The 12965-nt window shown below is 40.5% G+C and overlaps 1 protein-coding gene across 1 annotated transcript in view; it reads right to left on the bottom strand.

Annotated features, from left to right (window-relative positions):
• The window catches only part of LOC123878835 (RNA-binding protein Musashi homolog 2-like), a 138318-nt gene that overhangs the window by 40210 nt on the left and 85143 nt on the right, over window positions 1-12965 (bottom strand). The window lies entirely within an intron of this gene.

Genomic DNA, 12965 nt, shown 5'->3' with positions numbered 1-12965 from the left:
ATAGTGACTTCCGAGGTATACCATCAGGTCACTCCACAAATCCGGAGGTAAGATCTCATCATGACTAAGAAAATGAGCCCGAACTCGAAACAGCTAGCTTTATTCGTCTCCGAGTTCCAATAGTGACATCCGAGGTATACCATCAGGTCACTTCACGAATCCGGAGGTAACATCTCATCATGACTAAGAAAATGAGCCCAAACTCGAAACACCTAGCTCTATTCGTCTCCGAGTTCCAATAGTGACTTCCGAGGTATACCATCAGGTCACTCCACAAATCCGGAGGTAAGATCTCATCATGACTAAGAAAATGAGCCCAAACTCGAAACACCTAGCTCTATTCGTCTCCGAGTTCCAATAATGACTTCCGAGGTATACCATCAGGTCACTCCACAAATCCGGAGGTAAGATCTCATCATGACTAAGAAAATGAGCCCAAACTCGAAACATCTAGCTCTATTCGTCTCCGAGTTCCAAAAGTGACTTCCGAGGTATACCATCAGGTCACTCCACAAATCCGGAGGTAAGATCTCATCATTACTAAGAAAATGAGCCCAAACTCGAAACACCTAGCTCTATTCGTCTCCGAGTTCCAATAGTGACTTCCGAGGTATACCATCAGGTCACTCCACAAATCCGGAGGTAAGATCTCATCATTACTAAGAAAATGAGCCCAAACTCGAAACACCTAGCTCTATTCGTCTCCGAGTTCCAATAGTGACTTCCGAGGTATACCATCAGGTCACTCCACAAATCCGGAGGTAAGATCTCATCATGACTAAGAAAATGAGCCCAAACTCGAAACACCTAGCTCTATTCGTCTCCGAGTTCCAATAGTGACATACGAGGTATACCATCAGGTCACTCCACAAATCCGGAGGTAAGATCTCATCATTACTAAGAAAATGAGCCCAAACTCGAAACACCTAGCTCTATTCGTCTCCGAGTTCCAATAGTGACTTCCGAGGTATACCATCAGGTCACTCCACAAATCCGGAGGTAAGATCTCATCATGACTAAGAAAATGAGCCCAAACTCGAAACACCTAGCTCTATTCGTCTCCGAGTTCCAATAGTGACTTCCGAGGTATACCATCAGGTCACTCCACAAATCCGGAGGTAAGATCTCATCATTACTAAGAAAATGAGCCCAAACTCGAAACACCTAGCTCTATTCGTCTCCGAGTTCCAATAGTGACTTCCGAGGTATACCATCAGGTCACTCCACAAATCCGGAGGTAAGATCTCATCATGACTAAGAAAATGAGCCCAAACTCGAAACATCTAGCTCTATTCGTCTCCGAGTTCCAATAGTGACTTCCGAGGTATACCATCAGGTCACTCCACAAATCCGGAGGTAAGATCTCATCATTACTAAGAAAATGAGCCCAAACTCGAAACACCTAGCTCTATTCGTCTCCGAGTTCCAATAGTGACTTCCGAGGTATACCATCAGGTCACTCCACAAATCCGGAGGTAAGATCTCATCATGACTAAGAAAATGAGCCCAAACTCGAAACACCTAGCTCTATTCGTCTCCGAGTTCCAATAGTGACTTCCGAGGTATACCATCAGGTCACTCCACAAATCCGGAGGTAAGATCTCATCATTACTAAGAAAATGAGCCCAAACTCGAAACACCTAGCTCTATTCGTCTCCGAGTTCCAATAGTGACTTCCGAGGTATACCATCAGGTCACTCCACAAATCCGGAGGTAAGATCTCATCATTACTAAGAAAATGAGCCCAAACTCGAAACACCTAGCTCTATTCGTCTCCGAGTTCCAATAGTGACTTCCGAGGTATACCATCAGGTCACTCCACAAATCTGGAGGTAAGATCTCATCATTACTAAGAAAATGAGCCCAAACTCGAAACACCTAGCTCTATTCGTCTCCGAGTTCCAATAGTGACTTCCGAGGTATACCATCAGGTCACTCCACAAATCCGGAGGTAAGATCTCATCATTACTAAGAAAATGAGCCCAAACTCGAAACACCTAGCTCTATTCGTCTCCGAGTTCCAATAGTGACTACCGAGGTATACCATCAGGTCACTCCACAAATCCGGAGGTAAGATCTCATCATTACTAAGAAAATGAGCCCAAACTCGAAACACCTAGCTCTATTCGTCTCCGAGTTCCAATAGTGACTTCCGAGGTATACCATCAGGTCACTCCACAAATCCGGAGGTAAGATCTCATCATTACTAAGAAAATGAGCCCAAACTCGAAACACCTAGCTCTATTCGTCTCCGAGTTCCAATAGTGACTTCCGAGGTATACCATCAGGTCACTCCACAAATCCGGAGGTAAGATCTCATCATTACTAAGAAAATGAGCCCAAACTCGAAACACCTAGCTCTATTCGTCTCCGAGTTCCAATAGTGACTTCCGAGGTATACCATCAGGTCACTCCACAAATCCGGAGGTAAGATCTCATCATGACTAAGATATATGAGCCCAAACTCGAAACACCTAGCTCTATTCGTCTCCGAGTTCCAATAGTGACTTCCGAGGTATACCATCAGGTCACTCCACAAATCCGGAGGTAAGATCTCATCATGACTAAGAAAATGAGCCTAAACTCGAAACACCTAGCTCTATTCGTCTCCGAGTTCCAATAGTGACTTCCGAGGTATACCATCAGGTCACTCCACAAATCCGGAGGTAAGATCTCATCATTACTAAGAAAATGAGCCCAAACTCGAAACACCTAGCTCTATTCGTCTCCGAGTTCCAATAGTGACTTCCGAGGTATACCATCAGGTCACTCCACAAATCCGGAGGTAAGATCTCATCATGACTAAGAAAATGAGCCCAAACTCGAAACACCTAGCTCTATTCGTCTCCGAGTTCCAATAGTGACTTCCGAGGTATACCATCAGGTCACTCCACAAATCCGGAGGTAAGATCTCATCATTACTAAGAAAATGAGCCCAAACTCGAAACACCTAGCTCTATTCGTCTCCGAGTTCCAATAGTGACTTCCGAGGTATACCATCAGGTCACTCCACAAATCCGGAGGTAAGATCTCATCATTACTAAGAAAATGAGCCCAAACTCGAAACACCTAGCTCTATTCGTCTCCGAGTTCCAATAGTGACTTCCGAGGTATACCATCAGGTCACTCCACAAATCCGGAGGTAAGATCTCATCATGACTAAGAAAATGAGCCCAAACTCGAAACACCTAGCTCTATTCGTCTCCGAGTTCCAATAGTGACTTCCGAGGTATACCATCAGGTCACTCCACAAATCCGGAGGTAAGATCTCATCATGTCTAAGAAAATGAGCCCAAACTCGAAACACCTAGCTCTATTCGTCTCCGAGTTCCAATAGTGACTTCCGAGGTATACCATCAGGTCACTCCACAAATCCGGAGGTAAGATCTCATCATGACTAAGAAAATGAGCCCAAACTCGAAACACCTAGCTCTATTCGTCTCCGAGTTCCAATAGTGACTTCCGAGGTATACCATCAGGTCACTCCACAAATCCGGAGGTAAGATCTCATCATGTCTAAGAAAATGAGCCCAAACTCGAAACACCTAGCTCTATTCGTCTCCGAGTTCCAATAGTGACTTCCGAGGTATACCATCAGGTCACTCCACAAATCCGGAGGTAAGATCTCATCATGACTAAGAAAATGAGCCCAAACTCGAAACACCTAGCTCTATTCGTCTCCGAGTTCCAATAGTGACTTTCGAGGTATACCATCAGGTCACTCCACAAATCCGGAGGTAAGATCTCGTCATGACTAAGAAAACGAGCCCAAACTGGACACATCTAGTTCTTCTAGTCTTCAAGTTCCTGTCGCAGCCTTCGAAGTTCACTATCAGATCACTATCATGCTCAAGAAAAAAATCCAGCTAACGATAAAATGTGATAATAGGTACATAATATTATCATTATTATCTTACCTTGCCAAAATATCAGCACAATCACGGAATAAGTACCTATAAATATCAGTTAGGGTTTTGTCGAACTATTTTGTGTTCGTACAGCGATCTTTTCCACATCAAAAAATTATAGCAACCGACGCAGAGACCACCCACGAAGGCGGCTGGCCGCTGACTGATATAATTTTGAAATCATACCATTGCCTGCCCAATATCAAAATAACCCTTAGTGCACTGTATTAAGGTTTGCGGTTGAAGCAAAATACGTGAAAAATTTATACACGATGTTTTTATTTATTTTTATAATACTATTAATATAATAATCTCACATTTTGAGGTACACATTATGTGCTAACGGAAAATATTTATTAGAAGAATAAAATCCGTACGTAAACTGAGAAAAATGTACCTAAACTTGACCCTAAATCGTTAATTCTGCGTGGAAGAGGTGAAGGAAAATCGTTCTTATAGTATCAAAATTAATGATTTTATCAAAAAATTACTCGATCTCTGGAGATAAAGGACCAATCTATTTTTAGCAATCTGTAGTTCCAATTTACTTAGTATATTTTAGCCACAAAGCGTACCGAAAATCTATACAAGTGTGCAAATACGTCCTTAACGGACGTTAAAAAAGCTCTCGTGCGAATGAGGCCTATGGAGCTCATAGCACATAGGCTATAGTTAGCGACCGTGTCTTTAGTAGGTGTAGTAACGCTAATTAGCATAATTCTCGTGAAATATTAATTAGGTTACTCGCAGCGCGCAGGTAGAGTCTCGACAGCGGCGGTGGGCGAACGACCCTTATACAAATATATTGAGTGTAAAATTTTAATTTACTATTTTTTTGCAAACGGGGAAAGGGGGAAGCTGGCAATATCTTCGGAACCTTGCCTAAAGGGACGTCTATTATAAATTTATTTAAGTTATTATATTATATTTATTAAGGTTTTTATTAGTTTCAGGTTCATTGTTTTAATAATTTAGATTTTAGATGTTCTGAAATACATAATTATATTTTTTACATGAAAAATAAAAATCTGTAAAACTGTAGCGTTTTGTTTATCTTTTTAAACCGACATTAAAAATCACTACATTTTTTTAAAATTATTATTCAGACACAAGTTAGCCCGTGACTGCAAGCTCACCTGGTGGTAAGTGACGATGCAAGATGGAAGCGGGCTAACCTGGTAGGGGTATGGCAGTTTTTATTAAACCCACACCGTACGGGACATTGTACGGGAACGCTAAATCGCTTGGCGGCACGGTTTTGCCGGTGGGTTGGCAACCAGCCACAGCCGAAGCCTCCCACCAGACCAGAGCAGAAAAGAAATTATGAAATTCCAAACTCCTGCTGGGATTCAAGCCCGGGTCGTCCCACTAGTAAGACCACAGTTCTTACCTTTGCCCAGGAGGGTCGCCAAAATATAAGTTGTAAGCTAGTAAATATAGCTTATACTCGTGACTTCGTTCGCGTGATCTAAACAATCCCCTATTTTACCCCTTTCGGATTAAACTTTCAAAAATCCGTTCTTGGCGGATGTCTACGTCATAATAGCTACAGCTCGATCCGTCCAATAGTTAGAGCTGTGCGTTGATAGATCAGTCAGTCAGTCAGTCAGTCAGCTTTTCCTTTTACACATTTAGACTGGCTTATGCCCGTAACTTCATCTACTATACTACTATATCTATTTTACCCCCTTACGGGTTAAACTTTCTTCTTTTCTGAAATCCTTCCTTAGCGGATGTCTACGTCATAATAGCTAAACAGTCCGATGCGTCCAGTAGTTTGATAAATCAGTCAGTCAGTCAGTCACCTTTTCCTTTTTACCCGGCTGCGGCAAAGCTAAAAGGGAGGGTTATCATTTTATACACATTTAGACTAGCTCGTGCCCGAAACTTCGTCCGCGCGGACTACACACACCCCTATTTTACCTCTTTACGGGTTAAATTTTCAAAAATACTTTCTTAGCGGAAGTCTGCGTTATAATAGCTACCTGCGTGTCAAACAGCCCAATCCGACCAGTAATTTGGTAGATCATCAGTCAGTCAGTCAGTTATATATAATATTATTTAGATATCTGTCCGTGCGAAGCCGGGGCGGGTCGCTAGTTAGTAGTATAAAGAAGCGTACACACTGAACGCCGCGTCGCATAATGAGGCCGGATTTACGATAGCTGTTATGTATGTCTGTTTGTTTGTTAGTTCGGCTCGGATGCGCAGAGCCGCTCGAGTTTATTGCCGTTAGGTTGCCGAGTTATGACTGTTTAGACATCTAGGTTTCAGTTGTGTGACTTGTGGTCTATGATTTAGTGTTTTGGGGTACTGTGGAGAGCCTATACTCCTATTTGGGAGGTCGGAGGTTTGGTGCCGGGCACGAACGGTGCTCCGTTGAGCTGTTGATGGGTTGATGATATAATACTTAGGTGTACCTCATACACCCCCGATCATAACGAAACTAGCTAGTAGATAGATAGATAGATAGAAAGACTTTATTGCACACAAAAAACACCTGTAAAGGAATACAACACAGAAAGAAGAAAAACAGAAAAAACAATTGTGTAGCTTTAGTTTTAAGTTTACGAAATTAATTATCACCACTATATCATTTTTCAAATCTAACAAATCGGACAAACAAAAGGTGTACAATAGTACGTACCTATTTTGAATAAATGATTTTGACTTTGACTATGACTTTGTAGCGACCAGTACGGCCTACACAGCATAATCAATCAAACAACATCTACTTTTAACTCGCCAGCACATTTTACAGCAGCTTCAATGGGAGAAACTTCGCTTTACGCAATTTTGCAAGCAGATTACCGAATTAAAACGTTAATTTTTGTGATGTCCTCTATAAGGCACATTACCCACGTGTTTCCGGTGATTTTCGCACGTCACATGTGCCTCGTGAGGGACCGAAGCGTGATTAATGTTGAACATTTGAATATTTAACCCATCAAGGGCAGGCGGTGTACGGGCGAAGGTTTTGACAAATTGCTCGGCTAAATTTTTACCTTTTTGGCGGGAAAATTTAAACGCCTAGTTAGTCTGACGATGGATTAATGAGTTTTTACCGGAATTTACATTTTTCCTTGCTTTTTTAAAAGTTTTTAGGGTTTTTCAAAAGAAAAAAGGGACCCTCCCTTAAGGATCACTTTATTGTCTGTCTGTCTGTCCGTCTGGCGTGTCTGTCAAGAAAACCTATAGGGTACTTCCCGTTGACCTAGAATTATGAAATTTGGCAGCTAGGTATTTTTGAAAAAATTCCTTTACAATTCATAACTCCTTATACCCTTAGATGAAAACGCCTAACACTGCATTGCTTTTGAAAGGTTTATAACTTATCTCTTTTGGCGTTTTTGTTTAATCAATGAGGGTTCTTTGTGTTCCTACGGAACCCTAAGAAGCCTATTTTTATTAGAGGCAGATAAACAAGTCGTCGCCGCCGAGTCTGCTATAGTATCGATTGTGTGACGCCACGCATCCCTAGATAATATATCTTTATGGCTTAAGGACTGATTCGGAAGCTAACCAATAGGGTGACAGTAAATAAACTGTGGAAATGTGACGGAAACTTTACGGCAGGCACGACGACCTACATATACATACCTTTAGTGCGTACATTTTGAGAACTTTTTTTCACTAAAATTCTAAATCCATACGGACAAAGTTGTGGGCATTCCCGCGACTTGGATTAAGGATTTTAAAGATCCCGTGGGAACTGTTTGGTTTTCCGGGATAAAAAGTTGCCTAGGTATCAATTACTGGGACGGAAGTAATCTCGGTACCAAACATGCAAATCGGTTAAGCGGCTGGGTCTTTAGAAATCCCGTGGGAATTCTCTGATTATCCGGGATAAAAAGTAGACTATGTTCGTCCCCGGGATATAAACTAACTCTGTATCACGTCAGAATCGGTTTAACTGTTGAGCCGTGAAAATGTAGCACACAGACAGACAGACACACTTTCGCATTTACAATATTAGTATGGATAGCAAGCAAACGAGCAGGCGGGTCACCTAATGTTAAATTACCCGCCCCTTGAATAATCCCATGTTGTCATCTAGTGGGAACTTTTATTCTGTGTCAGCTGTTATATCAACAGGATGGAGAGCATATGGCGAGAGTCAAGACCGTGGCGTGTAGAAGTCCCTACAAGACACCTATGTCCAGCAGTGGGAACGTTTCAATCAATCAATCAGCCTGTTTGCGTCCACTGCTGGACATAGGCCTTCCCAAGAGCGCGCCACCAAACACGGTCCTCCGCCTTCCTCATCCACCCACAATCTTCTTGAGGTCGTCAATGGACTTTATCTGTTGATAATGACAATGATGATGTCATTTTAATTGAAGTGGTCATCACCACCAGCAATGAGAGAGAATTAATTACAAAATAACAAACTAATGAAATTAGATCGTAAGCCCTATAGAGACTAGAGTTGTATCAAATGGCACTCAAACATCTCAAGGTCTACGCCGGTCACAGAAATCAGAATGATTATAGAAGTGTTAAAGCTGCCTTCACAGATGTGCAGTGATAGACTATGATGCAGTCTAAAGGTGCCCACGCACTCGAACTGAACTGCAGCGGAACTGCGCGTCGCGGCAGTTCAGTTCGAGTGCGTGGGCACCTTAAAGTGGAAGCGGGCTAACTTAGAAAGGATGATGGTGGTTTTATCCCTTATCGCTTTACACCTTAGCTGAGGCGATTCCCTTTTTGGGACAGTTTTGCGCCACAGACACGCATTCGGTTTTTATATATTTTTTAATTGTTTTTTTTTTTTAGATTTTATGATATGTATTTTAAATGTTTATTTTTAGATTAATTGACTTTTTTTTATTTACTATAGGCAAGCGCTTGACCACAATCACACCTGATGGAAAGTGATGATGAGGTCTAAGATGGGACGCGTTTAGCTAGACTTTTGCCTTGTGACTTTTGCTCAATACTGCTCCAGGCAGGTGTCAAGATTATTATCAAACACCATTTCTATTAAGTTTTAGAATTCTGTGTCGCCGGCCTACTTCGAGGAATGATAAACAAATATAGAGGCGACGTTCCGTCTATACTCATGCTATCATAATATTGATTGTTATGCTAACACTAGCCGATGCCCGCGACTTCGCCCGCGTGGATTTAGCTTTTTCGAAATCCCGTGGGAACTCTTTGATTTTTCGGGATAAAAAGTAGCCTATGTGCTAATCCATGATATTATCTATCTTCATTCCAAATTTCAGCCAAATCCGTCCAGTGGTTTTTGCGTGAAGGAGTACAACAAACACACACACACACACACACACACACACACACACACACACACACAAACTTTCGCCTTTATAATATTAGTGTGATAGTGTGATTAGTAGATGAATTAGTATCTTCGAAGCGATGATAGCCCACTGGTTATTACGGTCCGCTATTGGAGGGTCCAAGATTCAATCCTGAGCACGCACCTCTAATTTTATGGAGTAAGATCTACGTTTTAAGCAGTAAAATACTACTGCTTAATAATAGTGCCATGTAGTGGTAGATTGAGTTACTATTTAAAAGCACTTAGTAAAAGAGAATTTCAATATTAATATTTTATAACTCAAAATTTAAAAAACCCCCCGACACAAAAGAGCTGATAACTTTCAAACGGCTGAACCGATTTTCTTGGATTATAGCTAAGAACACTCTCGATCAAGCCACCTTTCAAACAAAAAGAACTAATTAAAATCGGTTCATTAGTTTAGTAGCTACGATGCCACAGACAGATACACAGATACACACGTCAAACTTATAACACCCCTCTTTTTGGGTCGGGGGTTAAAAGGATCAAGTCATTTCTTTGAGCAGTTTTTAAGACTATGCAGCTTTTCTTTAACAAAACTTTTTACATTAATTTTGTACTTTCGCGAGTGAATAACTATCATTAATTTGGAATTATACCTAAATGATATCTACGGAAGGTTGCGTGCTGTTTCGGCTGTCTAAACTGGATTTCCTTTATTAATTATTGAATCGATAATCGAGCTTATAGTCCAAGAAGTGATGGGAAATTATGCCTTCCTATATCTACCAATAACTTAGAAAACATTTACAGAAATAACGTTAAAGTTACTAAAAATAATTGGTTAAGAAAAACCCGTCAAGTGCGAGTCGAATTGCACACGAAGGGTAACTACCGTATTATCGTACAAGATATAACACTACTACTAAGCCTCCGCTGTTCGTCTGTTTATCCGTCTGTTTGTCTGTCTGTCTGCGGCCTAAATCTCATGAACGTAATAGGTAGAGGCTTGAAATTTTCAGTATGTATTTTTACTGGTGCAAAATTCAAAAATTCTAAATGACACCATGCCAATTTAAAACATTTTAAATAAAAATAGTAATATTTTTATTTCAATTTAAAAACTATTATAATATATTGTTAGTACAAGTAATTTAAACCTATTTGTTAGTAAATCTATCCAACCATTCCAACGAATCAATTGACACCTCATTCATCAAAATCGGCCCAGTTGCTTAGGCACTACGGTGGAACACACAGAATTTGGATACAAACATATACAGACTGTTAAAATCATTACCCTTCTGTCTAAATATAATTCTATGTAGGTACTTTTGTATCTGCTACTCATTTAGTGACAATTAAACCATCAAGTTGAACACACGTATCGGTGTTTTTTTTTTGTTAGTTGTTACTCAAAAACTCTTCCATAAAAACGAGCAAAACTCAATCTTATCCCGCTTAAACACTTCCTTTTGGCTTTGCCGCAGTCGGGTAATAATCTAAGTGCCTCCTAACATCTCCCTGCCGGCTCTCGGCCTATGATAGCTATAGTATCTCTGGCTGGCGAGGAGCAGGAGACGTCGCCGCCTGCCGTGTGGCGGCCTTCGTGAAAAACTTGCGCCAAGCCAATCTTATCGCGGCTTGGCTCCTCCGCCAACCGTTGTGGGGGGAATGTTGACGGAGCTTTTTTATGGGTTATTTGCTATATTGTCAGAACTAAAAGATGGCATGAATTATACCATGGAATAAACTAGCTGTCCCCCCTGGTTCGGCTTTGATTTTTAGGGTTACGTATCTCAAAAACAAAAAAAAACTAGCCAGCGAGGTAGACTCCGCTTCTAGGGTTACGTACATTTTTCCGACATTTTCACGAAAAAATCAAAAAATGCATTAAAAAATCTGTTTTAGAATGTACAGGTGAACCCCTTTCATATTATGATACCCACTCGGTACAGTTATCTTACTTTGACAATTGAAAATACTATTATTTGTTCATGAAAACGTTAATTTATTTTTTGTGATGTAACCACAAATTCAGTTTTCGGATTTTTTCCTTTACTGTTGCTTTCATGATTCTAGGTCAACGGGATGTACCCTATAGGTTTTCTTGACAGACTCGACAGACAGACAGACAGACAACAAAATGGTCCTATAAGGTTCCGTTTTTCCTTTTGAGGTACAGAACCCTTAAAAATTAACAAGTCCGACTCACACTTAGTCATTTTTTGGGCGTGAAACGAATTTTCTCAGGGATGATAAATGATCTATAAATCAACTTGGAAAGTAAAACATTAACAAATTAAAATAAAACTAAGGTCTGTGGGAGCTCAAATTAGAATTTAATGAAGACATCATCTGGCGACTAACTCGGGGCTTAGAAGTTAGCGATTAGAAATTAATTCTACTTTATATTCTGGCGTTAAACCGTCGTTAAACCGAGGCAATGGCGGACAAAAAATATGCGAAGATGAGTTTAAGATTTAACGTCTTACAACCAAAACTTTTTTTTGAAAAACCTTTTTTGAAATGTAACTAAGTCTTATTCAATCACAGTACAAATTACGCAAGTGTGAAATGGTGCCAAGAATACTGGCTGCTTTCCGCGCTGGACAGCCAGGCTGATGCTGTCCAAAACAAAAGTGCGAATCAGACTAATGAACCGAGGGTTCCGTACTCGTTCGTATTTTTTCCGACATTTTACACAATAAATCAAGAACTATTATGTAAAAAAATAAATAGAAATCAGTTTTAGAATGTACAGGTAAAGCCCTTTCATATGATACCCCACTTGGTATAGTTATCTTACTTAGAAAGTTGAAAATACTAATTATTAGTTCATGAACATTTTTTTGTGATGTAACCACAAATTCATGGTTTTCGGATTTTTTCATTTACTTGTGCTATAAGACCTATAGTGTACCTACCTGCCAAATTTCATGTTTCTAGGTCAACGGGAAGTATATGTACCCTATAGGTTATCTCGACAGACACGACAGACGGACAGACAGACAACCAAGTGATCCTATAAGGGTTCCGTTTTTCCTTTTGAGGTACGGAACCCTAAAAACCAACGTGTTTCTGTGAATATACAGCGAGCTTTCCCATGGCTTTACCCTTCGTCTCGTAGGATCACGCGCCATCGCGGGAGCTGATCACATAAACCTTGCGTTGATATGGACGTAACACCTCTGTACCACGCCAAATGGAAAAATTTCTTTTCAGCCCTATTATTCTTGACGACTACGACACGATATGGATAGGATTATCCTATCCATATCGTGTCGTGACGAATGCAATAAGATTAGAAAGATGTTTAATTCAAATAAACTTTTACAGGTGCTATTTGTATTTGTATTTATTTATTCTTTGATTTAGACTTATAAAAGTGTTTACGAAAGTCAGATCAGTACAATGACAAAATAAGTCTACCTAATATGTTGTAGGATCTATTGAATCGTCAAAACAATTTATCACTGATTCGGAATGCTCTTCCTAGCGAGAAGAAACAGCAAGAAACACCAGAAAGCGCAGCGTTGGAAGACCTCCATTGTTTGGACAGTCGACATCAAATGATTTGCACGAAGCTGCTATATAGCGGAAGACCTTGCATGTGGGATCTCAACAAGAGAGCTAAATCCAGCAATGCACGTCTAACGGCTGATTATTCCTAACTCATAACGTACGACTTATCGTGTGATATAAAGAGCTATACACGTGTATATTCTCTTGTCGTATATTCGCGAACGAAATGGTAGCTGATGTCAACAGGCGCCCAAATCACAAACAAGCCC

The sequence above is a fragment of the Maniola jurtina genome, chromosome 26 (genome assembly GCF_905333055.1).
Source record: "Maniola jurtina chromosome 26, ilManJurt1.1, whole genome shotgun sequence".
Taxonomy (NCBI): Eukaryota; Metazoa; Arthropoda; class Insecta; order Lepidoptera; family Nymphalidae; genus Maniola; species Maniola jurtina.
This window is presented reverse-complemented; position numbering and strand designations above follow the sequence as displayed.